Source organism: Odocoileus virginianus, unplaced genomic scaffold (assembly GCF_023699985.2).
Source record: "Odocoileus virginianus isolate 20LAN1187 ecotype Illinois unplaced genomic scaffold, Ovbor_1.2 Unplaced_Scaffold_1, whole genome shotgun sequence".
NCBI lineage: Eukaryota > Metazoa > Chordata > Mammalia > Artiodactyla > Cervidae > Odocoileus > Odocoileus virginianus.
This window is the reverse complement of record NW_027224263.1, coordinates 7,643,881-7,666,607: the sequence shown is the minus strand read 5'-3', so window position 1 is coordinate 7,666,607 and position 22,727 is coordinate 7,643,881. Positions and strand designations below refer to the sequence as shown.

At 35.2% G+C, this 22,727-nt stretch overlaps 1 protein-coding gene and 1 non-coding gene across 2 annotated transcripts in view; both read right to left on the bottom strand.

The window, feature by feature from the left end:
- The window catches only part of HTR2C (5-hydroxytryptamine receptor 2C), a 326,514-nt gene that overhangs the window by 278,145 nt on the left and 25,642 nt on the right, over positions 1–22,727 (bottom strand). Inside the window, exon 2 of the mRNA XM_020879809.2 lies at positions 20,207–20,268. The gene's annotated coding sequence lies outside the window, so the exon portion shown is untranslated. The remainder of the gene's footprint in view (positions 1–20,206; positions 20,269–22,727) is intronic.
- LOC139033304 (small nucleolar RNA SNORA35) lies at positions 3,956–4,084 on the bottom strand. Its single transcript, XR_011485917.1, has one exon. It is a non-coding gene; the product is annotated as a small nucleolar RNA SNORA35 (small nucleolar RNA).

The following is a 22,727-nucleotide window of genomic DNA, read 5'->3' as shown; positions in this document are numbered from 1 at the left end:
CATGTAACTTAGCATCCAAACAGGGACACTTTGGAGTGTCAAAGAAAGTATTCATATTTGCTTAATAAGTGTAAACTGTGGTTATACTGGACAAACTGGAATGTATGGTCTCCCTACCAACAGTCGACTTGCTCAACACACGTTCAATTAGAATCAGTCATTGATGACTGTGCAATTGTCCAACTACGGGATACTGTGTATAGTTTACCTTATTACACTGAGTGGAATTATTTCTACAGTAGTAATCACTGAAAAATCATGAACATTGTGGAATTCTATTTACTGAATAAGTATACATATGTCTTATCTATTTATAAGTTATTATGAATATGTCCACAAAATATTCAGTTGTTGCCTTAAAGTTGTAAGGATAAAGTTAAATGGAAAATTTCTGTTGGTTAACTTTTAATCATTTCCATATTGAACATGTGGATTGAGTGAAAAAAATGACATTTTCTCTAATTCTTTCCTGATGGTAAAATACGAAATCTGATGGCTTTCATGTGGGGTAGATGAGGCAGGATGCTGTTAGGAGCCATGGACAAAAAGGCCTAAATTGGAAGTTTAAAAATAGATTTAAATTTAAACACTCTATTCAAAAATTTCAAGACACATTGTGATTTAAAATTTTCTTTTGGGATAAAATATGGAGACATTAATAAAGGAAATAAAGTCCATGACAAATTTATATACAAATGACTGACTGAAATTTTGTAGCATTTACCCACCATCACACTATATATTAACTTAATGAAATAAATCTTTACTTTGATTTGTTAAGAAATAAACAAGTTTTTTGATACAATTTTCAAAATGTAAATATGTATTTTTTTCTTCAGATATGTAATGGTTCCAGACATCCCAGACAGAATAGTCAATAGTTTTGATTTATTAATATTTCCAAATTAGAGGTTTAGTAATAAAAATTCCCTGCTGCAAAATGAATATTAAGCAGCTTGAACAATGGCTGTTACACCATCTGCTTCAGATAGAAATTTGCTGTCTTGACAGTAACAAAGGACAAATAGGCAAAACAGATAACATCAGACCAGCAAGAGGGTAAATGCAACAAGGAAAGCAGCATTTCCTAGATAAATTGCACTTTCTTTTGAATATTACATTCTATACTAAATAACACTTCATTCAACTGTAAGCAGATGTTTATCAAAGAGAATTCGTACTCTTTATCACAAAAAATTGCTTTATGAGATAATCTAAATAATCATACTTTTCAATCCTCACAATTTTAAATGAAATTAAGGTATACAAGCAAGAAAAGAAAATAATTACATGGGAAACAAAATAGCATGTTGCCCTTAGGAAAAATTCTGAGAACAGACATTATGTTGACAGATTCTCACCTACCCACATGGACTTCCAAGACAAGACCCTAGATTACACTGTTTTAGGAAACTAAGTTTTAAAAATCTATTTAAAAGACTGTCTTCCCACATCCTGTTATCAGTGTAATATCTGTGTATATATGTCTGGGGAGATGTGGTAAAAGTCACTCAGTTATGTCTGACTCTTTGTGACCCCATGGACTATATAGTCCATGGAATTCTCCAGGCCAGAATACTGGAGTGGGTAGCTGTCCCTTCTCCAGGGGATCTTCCCAACCCGGGGATCAAACCCAGGTCTCCTGCATTGCAGATGGATTCTTTACCAGCTGAGCCACCAGGGAAGCCCAAGAATACTGGAGTGGGTAGCCTATCCCTTCTCCAGTGAATCTTCCTGACCTAGGAATTGAACCAGGGTCTCCTGCATTGCAGGCAGATTTTTCATCAGCTGAGCTACCTGGAAAACCTGGGGAGGTATGGAGGATGTTCAAATAGCATTTGTTCTGCATTAAAATAATAAGGGGAAAATAAACCTTACCATTGTAACACATTAATTCACAAAGTTAGTAGATGATATGAATATCTTGCCATATGTCTAAGAATTTTATTTTCATTTTTTTTAAAAAAGAGGCCAATTTCTGGAACCTCAGAACAAGGAAATTTACATACAGGGACATGGCCCATTTTCTCCTTCCATTTTGTATCCCTCACATACTTGATGTTCAGACTTCTTTCGTCTTTGGTTCAGTAGTGGCAGTAAAGATGACAGTTGAAAGACAGTTGAAAGAAAGGAATTTTAAAATACATACAATATAAAAAGTCAATTCCTTCCAATTGTCAGAAAAAAAAAATTGTGTCATAGTTTTTATATGGTCTTGTATTTCAGTCAACAAGGATTTTTTTGTGCTGAGTCGCTTCAGTCGTGTCTGACTTTTTGTGATCCCACAGACTGCTGCCCACCAGACTCCTCTGTCCATGGAATTTTCCAGGCAAGAATATTGGAGTGGGTTGCCATTTCCTACTCCAGGGGATCTTCCCAACCCGGGGATTGAACCCACATCTCTTACATCTCCTGCACTGGCAGGTAGGTTCTTTACCACTAGCGCCACCTGGGAAACCCTCATCTAAAGTTTTAAATTTAAATAAAAGGATTAAATTCAACATGTATTTTTCACTGATACATTTCATCTCAATTGTCTGAAAATAGTAAAATTATAATGAGCTGCAAGGTTTGTACATTATTTTACAGTGTTGGTCTAATTATGAAAATGTTGTCAGGACATAAGGTTAGACCTGTAAGCCCAATGTCCTTGATGGTTGAGGACGCTAAAGACATTTCCTAGGAAGGCAAGTTACCAGCCACAACTTTAATACACACAAAAAATATGAGGTCTTACTTCAAAATATTCAGTCAAGTAACTTACCATGAATTCATCTCTCACAAACTAATCTTTCCTGGATTTTAAATGAGTTTTCACTTTATGTTTTACTTACCACAGAAAATAGTGCCATGTTTATGTGGTACTAAAACAGGGTGTTTAATTTTCTAGATCTTTCTTCAAGTCCTGGTTATAAGAATTAATGAGTGACTTCACAGATAACTTAAGTGAATTTTTCTGTTAGTATTTATTGAGCTTCTACTTAATGTAACTTACAGGGCTAGGGACTATAGTAAATACTAAGAGGTATGAGAATATAAGGTCTTTGCTTTCAAAGAGTTTACAACTTAGCTAAAGTTGTATGTACAAATGTACTCATTTGTACATAAATGAGTACAAAAAAAGTGGGAAACTGGTTATTGCCAAATGATGGGGACTTGAGTGTTCAAAGATATTATGAAGGAAAGAAGGGGCTAGGAATGGGTCCTGAGCGTAGATCTAATGAGACAAGTGCTCGGGCCTGGTGCACTGGGAAGACCCAGAAGAATCGAGTGGAGAGGGAGGTGGGAGGAGGGATCGGGATGGGGAACACATGTAAATCCATGGCTGATTCATGTCAATGTATGACAAAAACCACTACAGTATTGTAAAGTAATTAGCCTCCAACTAATAAAAATAAATGGAAAAAAATAGATCTAAATTACAAGAAATAGAGAAGAAATTCTGTCAGCACTAGGCTTAAGCAGAGTTTTACACTATTTGCAGGGAATGAAGAGGCAGGGGAAGGCTAGTTTGTCAGGAAACTGGTAAGGATATGGGGCAAATAAAATACATAGGAGCTCAAATTTGGAAGATAATTATAATCGCAATTTTGTCACATCTAGAGGAGAGAACAATTTCTCTCTCCTGTCCTAGCACTTAATGGGCAATTTGCCAGGGAATTTAAATAAATTTATCTTGTAATGTTGTCACCATGAGAATCTTAGATCATTGCACTACTGTCAAGCTTATTTTATGTACTAGGACACTGAGTCTTTGAGGGTTAATGTGAATTGCTAAGAGCTACACAGCTAGTAATTATGATAATTAACAATAATGGTGACAACATTTATTGAGCACCTACTATTAAGCTGATTTAGACATAGTCACTGTTATCTGGTAGTAGAAGATACTGAGCTGCTTGCTTGGTCTCTCTACCTCCTCACTTTTCTTAGGCGGGGTCCCAGGACCCTGGAGATATGTACCCACCTGCATGCAGGAGTAGCCCACAGTGTGACTCTCCCAGCTTTCCAGAGGGATTTGATTTTGCACTGTTCGATGCCCAGTTGGTCAAGGAGGAGCCCAGTGGGTCATTTGCCAGTGCTGTTGACAGTGGATCTAGGGTTGGGACCCTGTGTTTTATGCCAAAGGACCAACTTGAATGAGGGTGTGGATAGGAGACCTGAAATATTGCAGGGTCCATTGCTTCATTCTGTCAGCATGACAACCACACACATAGGTCAGCTTCAGTTGAAAGAAATGTGAGCTTAGAATCAAGCAGATCTGGGTTCAGAATCCAGGAACAAGCCCTAGAATCTTGGAAACTTACTAAAGCCCTCTTGGCTTGTGTTCCCTTATATGTTAAATGGGTCAGTAATAACCACTTCATTGCCTGTTAACTCTTGGGAGGGTTAGCAGAAATAACTTGTAGAGTCCAGTCCAGTACCTGACATTACGTGTTTAGTGAAAGTGAAAGTTGCTCAGTCGTGTCCGACTCTTTGTGACCCCATGGACTATACAGTCCATGGAATTCTCCAGGCCAGAATACTGGAATGGGTAGCCTTTCCCTTCTCTAGGGGATCTTCCCAACCCAGGGATTGAACCCAGGTCTCCTGCATTGCAGGTGGATTCTTTACCAGCTGAGCCATCAGGGAAGCCCAGATGTTCAATAAATAATAGTTGTTGTCACAAATGAATGTCTCCCATGTCACCAACAGCAATTCTCTTTCAAACTACCAGAAGTTATTTAAAATTTTTTTGACTTTTTTTTAGTTGATAATTCCACATTTTCTACTTGTCTTATAATTTTTTTTACAAAAAGCCAAGTTGCTTTACATTGGACCACCAGGGAAATCTCTATACCTAATTGTTTATGTTGGATTAAATATTGAATATGACTGTTTAAAATTGCCTAAAGTTTCCTGATGAGAATTTGTAGATCATTACTTTGAAATTATGTAAAAGACAAAGGCACATTTTTTCCTATGCACCTGGAAGGAACCCATTCTCCCAAGTGTACAAAACAGAAAACTGTCCATTTTCTGCACCTCCCATTTTTTCTCCTGGTTGTGACTAAAAATTTGTCACTTCAAGCAGACATTGGCAAATAATCATTATTACTTCTTTCTTCATTATTTGCTTCATGAAGTTATTGATAAACTTCTATGAACCAAGCCCTAGTCTAAATGTATAATGTTCCTATTTTTAAAAAGCCTGTCTCTTCTAGTTTTGTCCTAGCTTATTATGTTGCCTTACCAAATGATGCCCCATTTGGTAGCTTTGGAACTCAGCCATCCCAGAATTTGAGAAATAGTCTAACTGTAAGAGCACAGTGTTAATCACTCACTTGTGTCCAACTCTTTGTGACCCCAGGGACTGCCACCCACCAGGCTCCTCTGTCCATAGGATTTCCAGGCAAGAATACTGGAGTGGGATTGCCATTTCCTTCTCCAGGGGATCTTCCCGACCCAGGGATCAAACCTAGGTCTCCTGCACTGCAGGTGAATTCTTTACCATCTGAGCTATGAGGGAAGCCCATAAGTGTATAAGACTGGATTAATTATAACCATTGGTATGTGAATAACCATTATCATTTCAGCAAATATGGCTCCACTGACAAAACTGGCTAATCAATCAAAAACTAAAACAATATATTGTATACACATTGTGAATATTCAGTCTTAGGAGATAATGCCAATTGTACATCAAGTAGTTGTACAATGTATATTTCTGCTAGTAATGCATGTTGTTGATCTACATTCCCTCAAATTCCTGGTTCTTTCAAACTTTAAAAATGTTATCAGTACAGCAGGTATAAAAAGTTCGATTTCCTTCTTGCCTGCCCTCCCTGGATAAGGAAGTTCCATTACCAAAGCTGAGGTTTAGAACTTTTCCTACATGCCTGAAATCAAATGGAATCAAATACATGAACATTCTCAGCAAAATGAGAATTACTGGTGATATTCTAGGCCTGTTATGGTGAAAGGTTTTTAAAATTGAGGAGGAAGAAAACAATTTAAAAATAAGCAGTACCCAGTTTAAGAGCAGAGGAAAATGTATGGCAAAAACCACTAAAATATTGTAATTAGCCTCCAACAAATAAAAATAAATGAAAAAATAAATAAATAAATAAAAGTGTACTCCAAAATTTACAGTGCAGTGAAGCTTATCTATGACTCATAAAGAACATACTTTCCTGCCTAAAATTCTAGAATAATGGCAAATTGAAATATGAATTTGCACTTGCTTCTGTTTTTCCAATAAAGGAGACTTATTTCTAAACTGTTGGTTAACCTGTTAGAATATAGATACTCTCTTCAATGTGCTATTTGATGGATATAAATATAAAAACATGGAAAATAACATGAGATAAACTATTAATTATGGGTTCTAACAGATCACATTTTCTTCAGAAGACCATTCATCTGTGAAGCTGTGGTCTCATTTCATTCATCATGTCAAAAATATGTGTTCATTATACCACAATTTTGAAAAGCTGTTGCAGTTTCCCATAGTAGCTGTTTTATATATAAGTATGATTACAGTAGCCTTAATGCTAAATTATAATATTACTTTCAATATGCATACTCATAAAAATGCAATGCTGTAGTAGAGATAATTCACCTAAAAGAAATGTAGTCAAGGTTTTTATGGTTGATTTATGTTGATGTTTGACAGAAAACAACAAAATTCTGTAAAGCAAATATCCTTCAATTAAAAAATAAATTTAAAATTTAAAAACATTTAGTCAAGGTTTTTACTTCATCAGTAGCAGCCATCTTGTGTCATTATTGACTAACCATGTCCCAGTAAAATTACATACTTGCTTAGCATTAATTTGGGCTTTTGTGGGTGGCTCAGACGGTAAAGAATCTGCCTGCAGTGCAGGAGACCCAGGTTCAATCCCTGGGTCAGGATCCCAGGAGAAAGGAACAGCTACACACTCCAGTATTCTTGCCTGGAGAATTCCATGGACAGAGGAGCCTGGTGGGCTACAGTCCATGTGATTGCAAAGAATTGGACATGGCTGAGTGACTTTCACACTTAGCATTAATTGCAACAATATAATTCAATACCTCTTGTTTTTGTGGAAGAGAAGCATGCCTAAACAAGCAAAAGTTCTTTAGTATAAAGCTATGAAGATTAAAAAAAAAATAAACCTTTTCTTAGCATAAGATAGATACTACTTGAATTCTGCTCCTAAAAGCAGTCCAAACTCACACTATTTAAATATTTACTTAAAATCTGGGGATATACAAAGCATTAGAGAAACATTTCTGCTGAAAAGTTAACTCCAAGCATCATTAAAATCTTGATATTCTAAATCATAACTAATTAGTGGAGACAAGTGAGCCAAAATTATTTTCATAATCCAAAAAACATTCAAAAGTTTACCTTCATTCTTCAATGTCATAAGGGTGAGCTACTGGGCACTGGAGTCTTTAAGAAGCAGATCTATCAGCTTTACTTTCAGACTGGCACTATGATCTAATGATAAGTTACTCCCTCCATGGTCAGTACAGATTTTTTCTCAAGATAACTGTATATTGGACAGAAAAGCAAAATGCCTCTCTTTTGCTTCCTTTTACGAATATCTGTCTCAAGAATTTAATCACTCAACCAGCAGATATTTACAGGATGCCTACTATGTACAAGATACAGAATTATGTCAATGCCTGGATAAGGCCTAAGAGACAAAAAGGCTGCTTAATGAAATAGAAGAGATAATGATGCCAAAATTGTATTTAATTTGTCCCAACTTGTAAGCTCACTTCCTGAAGATTCTGAAATGCTAAAATGCAGGCTTCATTGATTCCTCCCCTTTATATCTGTATAATCTTCATCGCTCAGAGCACACGATTTGGCTTTTTGCAACATTCTGCCTTTTTTGTTTGTTTTATCATAATTAGTTTTATCTCATCAATAGGATTATGAACAAACTGAGGTGTCATAGAGCCTACCTAAGAGTTATCTGTAAGCCCCATAATTCCTGGCATAGTGTCAATCATATAGTAATTCTCCATAATTATTTTTGTTGATTAATCTAATATTCAAGGTTATATTATCAAAATAACTTAGTCCACTTATTCTTTATTCTAACCTCCAGAGATTCAAATGAGAGGGAAAAGGATAAGATGTTATCACCATCAACTACTAGTTCTGGACTCCGCTACTAGTCAAATGTTTACAGCAAATTGTGTGAAAACTGAGTAATTTACATCTATAAGCATCATTCTTTTCCTGTGACAGGGGTATTTTGGTATGTAAATTGTAGTGTTTTGCTTCTTAAAACTAGGTTACATAATTTTTAGTTCTAATGCAAACTTACTGCACTACTTATTAATATTAAGTCAAAAATAAAGATCTTGGATTTATATATTTTTCCAAAAGAAATAAACTGAGAACTTTATGTTCTCTGGGGCATGATGTCATAAAGTATAATGAAGGCAGAACTACTGGATCTGTATTCTGCCAACTCCTGCTATTCAAATTGCCACTGACCTTCCCCTGAAAGCCTTAGAGCCCAGCTATTCTTTTATTTTCCTCTAATTCGGTAGATGTCCCTTCTCACAGCTATAACTCTACCATAGGGTTTTCAACCAGATAATTGTGAAAAAGGAGTAAAAAAAATGTAGTAATTTTTAAAATTCAATGTTGGATAGCAAGCATAACGAAAGTTGTCTGGAAACAAGTCATATATAAGTGTAAAGTACATTTGCTTTGGTGCCTCCCTTGGGAATTTAAAATATAAATCAATTACCTAAGCTTATGAATTATTGAGAAGTGATCATCTTAACTTTTCCCAAAATGTTGTCTGGATAGTAAATGGGACATTAAATAGATGACCAGATTTTTAAAGTTGTGGCTTGGAAAGAATTTCATCCGGCCAGAGTCCCAAACAATGGAAAGCAACTCTAACATGAGATGACTCTATACCACCTGGTGGTAGGGGATGTTTGTTACAGGTGTAGTAATTGGAAGGCACAATACCAAAGCATCAGAACTGTGAGACAAAGATGAGTGATCCAGTCCCATATTTCTAAGTAGTCACAGGAATTTCTCTTTGGAAGAGCTGCAATAAGTATTATCAAAACCCCTTAGTCAGCACCTTCCTCTATCATTTCCATGTTGCTCTCACTTTATGTACCCCACATTATTTCATCACTGTGTGTAGAGATCAAACCAGACAATCCTAAAGGAAATCAACCCTGAATATTCATTGGAAGGACTGATGCTGAAGCTGAAGCTCCAATACTCTGGCCACCTGATGTGAAGAGCCAACTCATTGGAAAAGACCCTGATGCTGGGAAAAGATTGAGGGCAGGAGGAGAAGTGGGTGACAGAGGATGAGATGGTTGGATGGTATCATTGACTCAATGGACATGAGTTTGAGCAAACTCCAGGAGATGGTGAAGGACAGGGAAGCCTGGTGTGCTGCACTCCATGGGGTCACAAAGAGTTGGATATGACTAAGCAACTGAATGACAACAACCCAATAAGGTCACAGGCCCCATCAACTCTGCTTCATTCAGTACTCTCCAGTCTTTTCATGAAGTCCTCCCCCCGTCCAAATGCACTTGAAGTGTTCCTCCTCCTGCCCTTGCCACACTCTAAATTCAACTCTATCTTCATTGCTGGGTTCAGAGGTCACTTCTTATACTTTATTATGACACAAGCAAATCTTACCCATTTGTCATTTCCTTTCCCTCATTAACTTTATAGCTTGCTTTGCCTGAGCTATCTTTCCAATGATCAGCTTTCAAGTAAAAAATTTTCCCCATAGAATCTCTCTTCAAAAATGTACTTTTAAATATTAATTAAATTATGATGTTAAAATTGTATCTCAACTTTAAATATAGCATCAGAAAGGGAAGTGAACTAGAGACAAATTTCTAGAAGGAAAGTGATGTCTTCATATTGACAGCTAAATCAGAGATGGGGAAAGGGCCGTCTACATTGGAAGACAACTGAGATGGAAGTGAAAGCCACAGAAAAACTTCCTACCCACCTGCCTACTAGATATCACCCAATGGACATCTTAGAAACAACTCAAATCCAACATGTCTGAACTAAACTTATCTCTGTCCCTTTCCCCAAACAAAACTTCTCCTCCTCATCCTCCTCCTGTACACCCCATCTCAACAAAAAGTATCTCATATCACTAACTGCTCAAGCCAGAGACTTGAGAGTCATTCTTGAACCTTCCTTCTCTCTTACTGTTCAAAATCACCAAGTCCTGCCCCTCAAATAGGACAAGTACTATCGGTTCCCACCACCCCATTCCACCATGTTTGGACATGCTGTCCTTATTTCCTTACATCTAAACCCTCTCCAATCTGGCTTGTCTCCACTGCTACACAAAAACATTTATGAAGATCAGCAATAACTTGCATGGTACCAAAACCAACAAATTTATGATCTCATAAATTAGAGTTCTAGCAAGAAACATAATTTACTTACAAACTCCATATCTACTTGAAAAACTCACTTCTACAAGAAAGTCTAAATCTTCTTTAATCCATTAATTATAATCCCCTCCACCAAATTTTTATCAAGAGCTGGAACGAACTGTAGAACTGATGGATTTGGCTCTCCTGTCCTTACCAGAAAGAAGAAGTACTTTCTAGTTATACCTTTATTGGACAAATTTAGAGAACACACTGAAATTTTAGGTTTCTTTTGGATGCTAGAGATACTTTTTTTTTCCTTTTAGAATCAGAGGTTACTGTTAGCCAATAACATAAAGATCTGTTAGTAAACTGAAATTTTGGCTCACACTTTAAAGGCATCAGGAGTGCCAAACTCGTCAAAATGAATATTAAATGAAGAAAAGCACCAAGGAGTGAACAGTGTAAGGAAGGTGTGCTGCACTTAACTGTTAGCACATCAAGTACCAATTTTAAATAGTATACTAAGAAATAAAGTGTAATAAAGACTAATTCATTTATGTTTTTATATTCAGCAGAACATTATGTGTTTTATTAAAATGAATTTGCAGAGATAAGTATATATCCAATTTAAAGGAAGCTTTCTTTGCAGAAATCTAAAGATATAGAAATAATAAATAATAATGGACATGAGTCATTCACACTTTCATCCAACATTTATTGAGCAATTTTGCATTATCAGTAAACATTAATTGAACTGTTAAATGACAATGTTTAAACTGGAGCACAAAAGAATGAATTATACTATTTCAAAAGCATTAGGAATAATAATACTTTGTTAAATACACAAATACTTTGGAAATATCTGTACCAGTCCTCAGAGATACAAACTTAGGTAGTAGACGGAGCAGGAAAAAAGCTCAGAAACTTTGAAGTGTGTTCTGAATATTTTAAGCATAAACTCTCTTAACCTCCTGATGCCAGGCACTTGAACCAAATTCATTTTCTAGTCAAACATTGATTTCTGAGAACAAATTGTCAAGTTCTTTATCCAGGGGCACACCACTAAATAATCAGAAGTAGCAGTATCTACTGCTTTGTTTCTCCTCATTTAAAAATAAAAAGTATCCTTCAAGAGAAAAGTTCATACAGTTTTGACATCTACTAATTGGCTTCTAAATGCTAGAAACTTTAAGTGGGTTGTTGCATGTAATCCATCTGACAAATTTATATCATGCTGACTTCCATGTTGTTGAGCTAGACAGGGTTTAGAGGAGACAAGAAAATGGCAATAATACTAATAACAATAATATCAAGGAAAGCAACAGTAGCTAATTTTTCTCTAGCATTTGATAGATGCTAGATTGCTGGATTGATATAGTAGCATTTTTTCTTAGGCAAGTCCCTAGGACTCAAAAGAGACTGGAATAACTCACTTAAAACTCAAGACCTCATATATTAAGTATGGGTAATAATAACCACTTTCATTGGAATGTGAAAATAAAATGGAATCATTTGTATAATTTTTAGGACATTGCCTGACATTGAGTAGTGTTTGTTCAATAAATGATAGCTTATAACTATGTATAACATCTCTCCTCATTTGATGGGAAACTTGGTCACAGGTCCTTTGACTGTTAAACTTACAATTCCCTTTTCTCTACATTTGTGACTCTCCTAACTTATATTTATAAAGCCATGTTGTTGTTCCTCTCATGGTTAGTCAGTATTTGAAAATAACTAAAATTTTCTGACCAAAATTTGCACTTTCCTTCTAGTGTGGAGAGATGAAAACTCTCCCTTTGCTGTGCCTTCAATTTTTTACCCTTGGGTAAAGTCACTAAGTCACAAATACTAGCAGATGCACTCCCTATTTTGGGGGATATCTAGGTAAATAAGTAGTAGTAAAAATTCCTCATTTGTTAGCTTGTTGGGAGAATTTTTTAAAAATCCTGAAGTCTCTTGTTAATAATAAGTTCCTAGTGAATCTTATTTCACTTGTAGCATGCCAATGAAACACAGCTTTAAGACAACTGGACAGAGTCCTTTTGGGAGGGATAAGATGGGAAATGGAAAGACAGAGGAAGAGAAAGAATTCCAAAAAGTATTGGGATTGAGTTAGTTTTGTACTTGATATTCTATCTTTTGTAATTCCCAACTCTTGTTTTTGTAATATTTCATAATATCACCCCACTGACACTTCCACAGAAGTAATAAAAACATCTCCTATAAAACCTATATGCTCATTGTGCCTATCATCGTGTGAGCCTACTTTGTAGCTCTTCAGCAAAGTCTATCAGATGCTGAGACATTGGTAGAGACCATCTTTTTTAATCTTCAGCCCTCAGTTCTTACTTGGCTTACCTTTTGAGTCTGCTGTGTGCTTTAACAGTGGACAAATGGCTTGCCTGACTTGCTCTATCTGGTTTTGTGATACTCCTTTCACTATTCATCAATGAATTGCAAACCCTGATCAATTACATCAATGTTTCCACAAAGCTTTCAAATGAGAACAGTCTGCAGTCACTTGCAGAGAGTCCTGACCCTTCAAATGCATTTTGTTCTGATTTCCTTAATCATTTCTATTCTCTTTCTCCCTCCCAGGGCACCAGTTCTCCCTTGAAATTCCAAAATGTGAAACTTAATAGCATCCCCCGCCCCCCACTTCTCATTCTGCTCACCTGATTAAACATGCATATAAGGAATCCCCATTTCGTTTGCACTTTCTCCACTCAGATAGGCTTGTTTTCTTGCAACACTCCTGTACTTTTAGTTTAGAAACCACTAATGATGTTGTTGTATCTCTCTCTCTCACAACTTCCCACTTCTCTGTCCAGAAAACAGTTGCTTCTTCAAAGCCTAGCCAGTGTTTCCTACAGAACCTATCTTACCTCATACCTTCAGCCTGTTGACTTAAAAAAGATGCACAACAGGAGAGTTGTGAGTTAAGTTTTATTTGGGGCAAAATGAGGACTATAGCCCAGGAGACAGCATTTCAGATAGCTCTGAGAAACTGCTCCAAAGAGGTAGGGGGGAAGGTCAGTATATATGTGATTTTGGTGAAGGGGGAATACATGCAATCAAGCACTGCTTGACTGTATTTTTGCAGAAGGTTTCTGCTAGTCATGAGGAGCAGATGTCACCATGAAGGAATTTAGTGCTTTTCTAGATATGAGGAGATGCAAGAATTGGGCTCATAAAATCAGCTTCCTGAAAATATCTAACTATCTGAAGACCTGTTCTGCCAGTTTTTCCCAGAGCACAGAGTGCCTCATTTCTGATCTCCACTCTGAACTCCCTTCAGGGGTGTTGAAAATCAGCAGCTGAAGCAGCACATGATTTAATCCTTGTAGAGGTAGATGGCAAGTGCTAATTGGTAGTTGACAAGCCTCACTCAAAGTTATCCATTGGTACTTTATGAACGAGCGGAGTGGTCAGCAGACTACAGACTATTTTTTATGGCCCATGAGCTAAGAATGGCATTTACATTTTTATACGGTTCTGAAAATTTTTAAAAAGATGAATAATACATAATACCAAGTGAAAGGTGTATGGAATCCAAATTTCAGCCTTTATAAAGTTTTCTTTGAACCCAGACACACTTATATGCATTTGGGTATGTGCTGTCTCCGGCTGACTTCAAGCTACAACAGCAGAGCTGAAAAGTTGCACGAGACCGCATGGTCCACAACATCAAAAATATTTACTACCTGCCTGTTTACATAAGAATAAAAAATTCGTTGACTCCAGCTCTGTTACCTTGCTGCGCCAAATGTAGGCCAGCAGTATCAACATCACCTGGGAGCCTGTTAGAAATGCAAACTCTCTGGCTCCTTCCCAGACCTACTGATTAGATTTACTGATCCTTAAGTGGATCCCCAGATAATTCTATCCACAGTAATTTCTGCGAAACATTGCTCTGACTCTCATCATGCTGTCTTAAAATTGTCTGTCAATATTTTAAAAGATAAAAAAATGGAAACACGACTATGCTGTTAAAAATGTATGAGTTACGGCAGATGTATGTAATTTAAAGCAAATTTTGGGCCACTGCAAGATAGTGCAGTGCAAGATAGTACAATTCAGCAGAATAAAACTACAGTGTGAGACTAAAGCAGAAACAAGAAAGCCAGGAGGAAACATGAACCAAGTTAGACCACTTGACAATGTACTCATTTAGTAACCACATTTCAATTATATTTTTATATATTCTGTATATTCATATAATCAATGATTATTCATAATTAAATTCAATATATATTGAATAGTCTATTTTAAATTAATTTTTGTTCTGTATATTCATATAATCAATGATTATTCATAATTAAATTCAATATATATTGAATAGTCTATTTTAAATTAATTTTTGTTGAAGTATATTGATTTACAATATTGCATTAATTTCTGCTGTACAGCAAAGTGACTCAGTTATACACATATATACATTCTTTTTTATATTCTTTTCCATTATGGTTTATCCCAGGATATTGAATATAGTTCCCTGTGCTATACAGTAGGACCTTGTTGTTTATCCATTCTATATGTCAATAGTTTGCATCTACTAACCCCAAACTCCCAGTCCATCCCTGGCCAAACTCCTAATCTTTTTTTTAATGTGTAAGCCTCATTAGCAATAATCCTTAATACTTTACAGGTTATGCTATAATTAATTTGCCATAAATTTGAATTTTCTTATTTAATAGTGCATAGCAGTGATATGATTTAGTTATGTGAATATGAAGTTCTTGGTGCATGAAACAGGGTAAGAGAGACCTAGTCAATATCCCTGTTGGACCAGTCAACAATTCATATGTGGCATCAGGCATTTATAAGTGTCAGTTTATTGTATAGCTAACATTACATTTAAAGTCATGGCAATACTTTTACTATTATATTTATCAAAGTTAGTTGATAGCTCACATCTGCAGCCCTATGGTAAGGCCATAGTAGCTGAGGGATCTAAGTTTTCACCAGGATGCAATATTTATAACTAACACTAGCTACCACCAGGGGGAGTAGAAAAATCCTCTGCAATTGAACAGCCACATATTAACCACCTCAAAAGATTAAACAAATGACTTTTTAAGAGATACTGCCTATTTGTTCATTCAATTAGTCAGTCAATGAATTGTTATTGAATCATATGCTGAGAACTGTGCTAGATGCTAAAAATATAATATTGAGCAAGCAAATAACAGTCCCTGATTTTATGGAGTTCACATCTAATGGAGGACATGGCAGTCTTCAGCTAATCACAAACATAATGTATAATTATGGACTGAGATAAGTGGTATGATAGAAAGTTATACAGAGTTATCTATGAGGGCATTTAACAGAGGAAGCTGACTTAGTCTTGGGAGGTAAGGTAGGCAGGAAGTCTTCCCTATTCCCAGAAGAAATATCTTTCAGGTTATGTTTTAAATGCTTACTAGAAATTATCTGGTGATGTGTTAAGAGAGGTGGGAAATGCAGGAGGTTTTCACAAAAGAAGAGAAAGAATGATGAGTTCAAGGAACTGGAAGTATACCATGTAGCTGAAGTAGGAGGAGGCAAGGGGAAAGGGTAAAATATGATGCTGAAGAAGTTGACAGGAGCCAGATCAGATGGTCTCCTATAAACCATGATAAAGATATGGGTCTTTATCCTAAGAGAAGGAATTGGGAGAATAAATTTGGGAATGCAAATATACAATTGGATGAAGATTAGTTAGAAGCCTATCCCAGTACTCAGATAAAACATGATGGAAAGCCAAACTGGTATGACGATGGAAGAAATGGAGTAAAGACATTTAGGAGCTAAAGCTGACAGGAGTTAGTGATGAATTTGGTTATGAGACATAAGGGATAGGAAGATGTGTAAGGATGACTGACAGTTTCTTGCCTAATCCAACTATTTAAGTGATAGTGCCATTAGCAATGATGCTAAGAAACTTGCAACACCTTGAGAGTATGTTCTCACATAATCAAAACCCTATGAAGTCAAGGAGAATATTCAGTGGAATGCCAGTTAATTATATACAGGTTTTAATGAATATACCACAACGATTTGATTTTCATATGTTCTTATTGTCTTATTAGTTTAGTACTAGTTGATCAGTATCTCTAAATATGCAGATAAAGATATTTAATTTTGAGAAAGCTAAATGAATGATTGTGCCTAGATTTGCAAAGAAGGAATATTTCAGAAAGCAGTTGGTAGCAAGCTAACCTATACAGTGTACTACTTGTCTGGATCACATGTTTAATTTTGGTGGAGGTAAAGTAATTTTTAAATAAGACTAAAATGTAATAGAAACATGGACTCAATACACAAATATTCATTTCACACAACAGAAAAACTTCCACTCCACTAAAGTATCTGTATTTGACTTTTGTAAATGTGGTATTATTTAAATTAGAGCAATATGTACTAAAGTTAAGACTAATAAATACTTTAAGAGTGAAATTAAAAAATCAACATTTTTTTATGTCATAAACTCTTTGACCATGATGTCCTCTATGCGACATGTACTAATCTGTTTGCTGCAGTTACTTGAGGTATTCCCATATTTTATATTTAAGGAGATGTGAATGTTTTAAAAGTGTATACTTTAAAGGTGTAAGCATACTTTGAAAGCCATATATCCAAAGACAGAAAACATATGTGTGAAATTATTTTACTATTATTATCCAGTTGGATGGAAATGTAATTCTCCTTTGAAACTGCTTGGCTACTAACCTTTCCAAAATAAAGTCACTTTCACTTTTGAAAAGTTGACATAGCTTAGAATGTGTACATTCTAAACTATGTTGTCAGCCTTTGTGGATTTTGGTGCAGGCTACTTAGAGTGAAAAATACATATGATATGTAGTTTTTCAAGTTATTAATTGGTTAAATTTGATTATTAAAATCAATAAATGTTTCTTTAAGTACTTAGTTAATGCAATGTTTTTTACTAAATTATTAAAAAGGACCACTTAATTTTTTAAATATTAGTAAAAGTAAAAACTGTGTGACATGTGGAATTCTCTCATAAAGGCTATAGTTTTCCTATGCTTTAAATGTGTAGATATATTCATTTACTGAAAATCATGCCCAATTGATCACCTCTCTTCTAAAAGTGACATTATTTTACCATTATTAGTTCAATAGTTATTATAAAACTCATTATTGAATATATTATGTGCAAGATACCATATTACTTTCTGTAGGTGATATAAAAGGCATATACTCCACGTAGGACACATTATATTCTGCTATTTCACACTCAATTCTGTACACTTTTCATGGGTTTTGATTATTTATTATTTACTTTAACCAAGTAAAGAGTTGAAGAGTGATAAAACATACTTATTTTATTAAATCCAAGAAATTAAACTCTTTGGGAATAAAGCAAGTACAGTACACTGCAAAGTAAAATATTGGAATTGTCTATCAATGTTGGTAATAGTTAATTTTTGTTATAGTATATTTAAGTTTTAATTTATTATTAATTTTTATTAGAGAAAATACTGCATAATAGTTTTATATCATAGAACTCCTACTGAAAAAATTCTAAGTGAATTTGTATTTATTTGTAGTAACAGAAGGCCGCATAAATAAAAGTTTAAAAGATAAAATCTTAAATTGTTAATATATGTGTCAAGAGAGTGACAAGTATAAATCCTGTCATGACAGCATAGAATCAATGTATGTACACCATTTCTCCATCACATTAGCATTTTTTGTGAAGAAGCTTTAAATGCTGATATGGCTTTACAGAAAAAAAAGATAATGTTTACCTTTGATACTTACTGATATTACAAACCTTATCCAGCTCGGGAGAAGCACAGTTGTCCAGCTGATCATTTTTCATAGGAGACATTGAATACATTACCTAAATTATTACCTTGACTATGACATATATATTTCATGGTGACATAAGTAGGACTTTAGGGAAGGTTTTATTAAATTTGAATGATAGCTGGAAACAAATCAGGTCAACTGACATTTTTTAAATCGATTGACTCTTATATAACTTAAAATAGCCACAGAAATCACCAGGTACCCAATATTTTAAAGAATTGGAGACTATCAGGTTGTGGATGTATATATATACATTATACATTATAATATAACTCTTGGTATTCTTCTATATACAATGAGAATTAACACATTTAATACTAACAAAATTATTTACCATAAATAACCAGTCTCTAACCTTTTATATTAGGTTGGCTATACATATATTTTTCATGTCACTAACATGCCCTGACAAAGCCAGCCTTTCGGAGAGGTGAAGTAGGCAACAACCATGTAAGTGAGATTTGAGGCATGTTTTCTCTTTCAGCCCATCAAGAAATTTAGCTGTTGGAGCCACATTTTCAGTGTTAAAATATGCCTCTCTGGATGGGATCTGAGTTATCAGGTATTGCCTAGGATGAATTTGTGTATTAAATCTTCTGGATAAAAGCAAGATGCCAGCAGGTATGTGTACAGAGAGTGTTGGGGTGCACACACCTGGGAGAAGAGTCGAGTGATCATAATGGAAACAGTATGGTAAGGATGGACTAGTACTGAAACGGAGATACTAAAAATGAAACCTTCTTAACATGATTTTAACTGTTCTTCCCCCAAACTATCATTCTAAAAACATTTTGTGGTATTAATATATGTGTAGGACTCTAAGAACAATTAAATTTAATTGAGAATCCCCTGTTTAGTCTGGAGTTTAAAATGAGGGACCACATGTTGACCCACTTTACCTAACTTGTAATGTATTTATGCAATCAAATCATCATGCTCAGGAAGTCTATAGAATGCAAAGTGGGCCATTCTGTGTGTATGTATGCTTAATCCCTCAGTCATGTCCGGCTCTTTGTGACCCCATGGACTACAGCCAGCCAGGTTCCTCTGTTCATGGGATTCTCCAGGCAAGAATACTGGAGTGGGTTGCCATTTCCTACTCCAGGTGATCTTCCTGACCCAGGGATCGAATCCGCATCTCTTGTGTCTCCTGCATTGGCAGGCAGATTCTTTATCACTAGTTCGACGTGGTAAGCCCCGTAAAATAGCATGAAAGAAAAAGAGTCAGTTGCTCGACTGTATTCGACTTGTGGGACTCTTTGCGACCCCATGGACTGTAACCCACCAGGCTCTTCTGTCCATGGGATTTCCCAGGCAAGATTACTGGAGTGGGTTGCCATTCTCTTCTCCAGGGGATCTTCCTGACCTGGGATTGAACCCAAGTCTCCTGCATTGCAGGTGGAGTCTTTACCTTTTGAGCCATCAGGGAAGCCTAATCCATTCTCTAGAGCAGTTTTTTCAGCATTTGTAATTTGATATCCCCTTTTGAGAAACAAAAGTTCAGTCTTTGCCCTCATTTATCCTGAAATTTTCAGGTCACTCTACCAAGAATTTTCAAGAGCTTTGTTTTCTAAAATTTATTATAAGAAAATAATAGCTGGGTTTTGTATGCCCCAATATTGAATATTAAGACTGTTTAAGGAGAAAACAGAATGTTCACATTTTGTCTTCACTAACTTAATTGTTCTTATGCTTATTTTCTATTTGTTTAATATAACTCTGATAGTGATTAACACTTTGTCAAGGGTGTCTGTTCAACACATTATTTGATAATAAGATAGACTGAGACTTTTGTTTTAGGTTGCATTAAAATGTTATTTACCAGTTAAATAATATGTAATATGTCACTAATGTGCAGTATGTAATATGTAACATGTAGATGTAGTATGTCACTAATGGCAAATGTTTTACTAGTTCAGAGGTAGGTCTAAATAGGCTAAATAATAGGAATCACCTAAGTATAATGGTTGAATATTATTGCAAATAATATTTGGGGCATGTTTATGGGAATACTTACAATTATTTTTGAAGGATGGTGATCATTGGCCTACAGATGCCCATGGATATTGGCTGATAACCCTAAAAGAAAGCATTTAAAAAAATGCAGTAAGAACTCTATAAGTAAGGCAACTATTCATGCTATTCACATATAAAGCATTAACAGGAAAGCAATGAGGCTGATATCCATTAGTGCCAGAATAAAGACAGTTTCATTTATACAAAGTGAATTTAAAAAAAAACCCATTAGTATAGCAAGTACATCAGTGTCAGTCCTTCAGTTAAAGAAGAAATTAAACATCAGTTAAATGTTATAAATGAATTGGCAAAATTCTAAGCTAAACATTAAGTTAAAACATCATTTCATATAAAATAATTACAGATCAGTAGTACTTAATTGATAGCTATGTTACCCATATGTATTAAAACAATACTGAGAGCTGGAAAGGGAAATAACATTTGAAAAATCACCATTCCATATCAGTTATTTTAAAAGTATCAATTGACAGTGTTTATTTTGAGATGTGGAAACAAAATGAAAACGAATATTAGCTATCTACATCTTTGCAGTAGAACAACTAACTTTGGTGTAACAACATTAATATTTAGCATGTTTTAAGCATAAAGAGTTTCCCAGAGCATACTAAACATGACCCAAAAGTTTTAAATACAAAATATAAAGCTGTGGAACCGACTCAGAACCCCAGAGTTGGTATAAAGATTAGTTTAAGTTGAAGATATTTTGAGATTCAATATATTCAGAAAGAAAGCCACCTGGGAGCTTCCCTAATCTGACTAAAAGCAACAACTTCCGGGAAATGAGGCTCCCATAAACCCCCTCTCCAGGGGAGTTGTATGGCTCTTGAAGATAAAAGACCACTCATACATGTACAGACAAACATTACCACAATCTTATCACCTGTCAGTTCTCCTAAAAATCCATTTGTCTTTCCTAATGAAACCTATTTGTTTTTTTCCATAGAAGCAATTTCTTACCCTTCCTTTTTACCTACTAAATTAGGTATTTATGCCTTTAACTTGAGCCATTAAGCAAGCCAGCTGCTTTCTTTTGTGGCTTCATATGCATATGAAATAAACCTTTTACTTCTTTTAATCTCTCCTTTGTCAGTTTAATTTGCAGGCCTCATTTACTGAACCCAAGAGGGTAGAGGGAAAGGTTTTCCTCTGCTACAAAGCTAATTCTTTCATTCAACTAAGTAAGTAAAATAGTATGCTGTAAAGACCATTTCTCCCGTGATGAGAAATACACATGAAATGTTAATTACCATACTATTTGAAACATTAAAATATTATATTAGCTCATAATCATCAATATAAATTAGCATTTAGCATGCTTAAAGCATAGTATATAATATCTGAGTGATAAAATTTAAAGCCACAATTTAAATAATTTAATGTAACTACCCCTTTAATCACCCAAGATACAATGGACCATAAGAACAAATTGCTATATTTTTCATTCCTATAACAGTAAATAAAAATAATTGTTCTGAATTCAAAGTTGTAAAAAACAACTTGGATGAAACTTTGCTGTTTTACTCTAAATTTCAGAAAATACCTTTAATGTTATAAATTAAAAAATTGAACCAGTATTTTCTTATCTCTTTCACAGCTCCAAGTAGCACAAAGATTTATTGAAATAACTATGTGAGAACACACAATCACATTAAACTTCTATTTTAATGAAATGGTAGAGGACTTATAGTATATAAAAACAATTTCTTCAGGAAAAGGGATGTAGAACTGGTTCTACCTAGTATGTTTCAAGAAGCAGAGGTACAAAATTAGTAGCAATCTTGGAGCAATGGTGAGACTCCATGCCTGATGAAGAAGTTGATGGCAAAGTTATTAGTCTATACAATAAGAATTTTACATAGAAATGCTTTAAAGCATAAAACCTTTTAATACACAGTAATGACATGTTCTACCTGCTGTAGCATACACTTAATTTCACTATCCTGTACAAGTTACCCTTTCAGGGACTAAGACATTTGTGGTCAGAAGGGAACTGCTGCCAATGGAATTACAGCCCCCTAGTGTTAACTGTGGCTATTGCAGTCAGAACAATATTAGCTGTGATTGTGGTTATGCCATTTATTTGTGAAGGATTTATTTATTTCAAATTACCACCCCACCCCTTGGGGAAAGATTGATATATCTCATAATGAAGCATTTCTGCTCATTCATTAAAAAAAACAATATGATAATTAGAACAATTTCTTCAAAATCTATTAACTGAAAATATATTTTCAGGTGTTTCTAAAATGTTAGTGTTCAGTTCAGTTCAGTCGCTCAGTCGTGTCCGACTCTTTGTGACCCCATGAATAGCAGCACGCCAGGCCTCATGTCCATCGAGTCGGTGATGCCATCCAGCCATCTCATCCTCAAATGTTAGTGTACATGCCTAAAATTTTAATTAATTTTGAAGAAATCTGGAATACCCTGCTGCTGCTGCTAAGTCGCGTCAGTCGTGTCCGACTCTGTGCGACCCCATAGACGGCAGCCCACTAGCCTCGCCC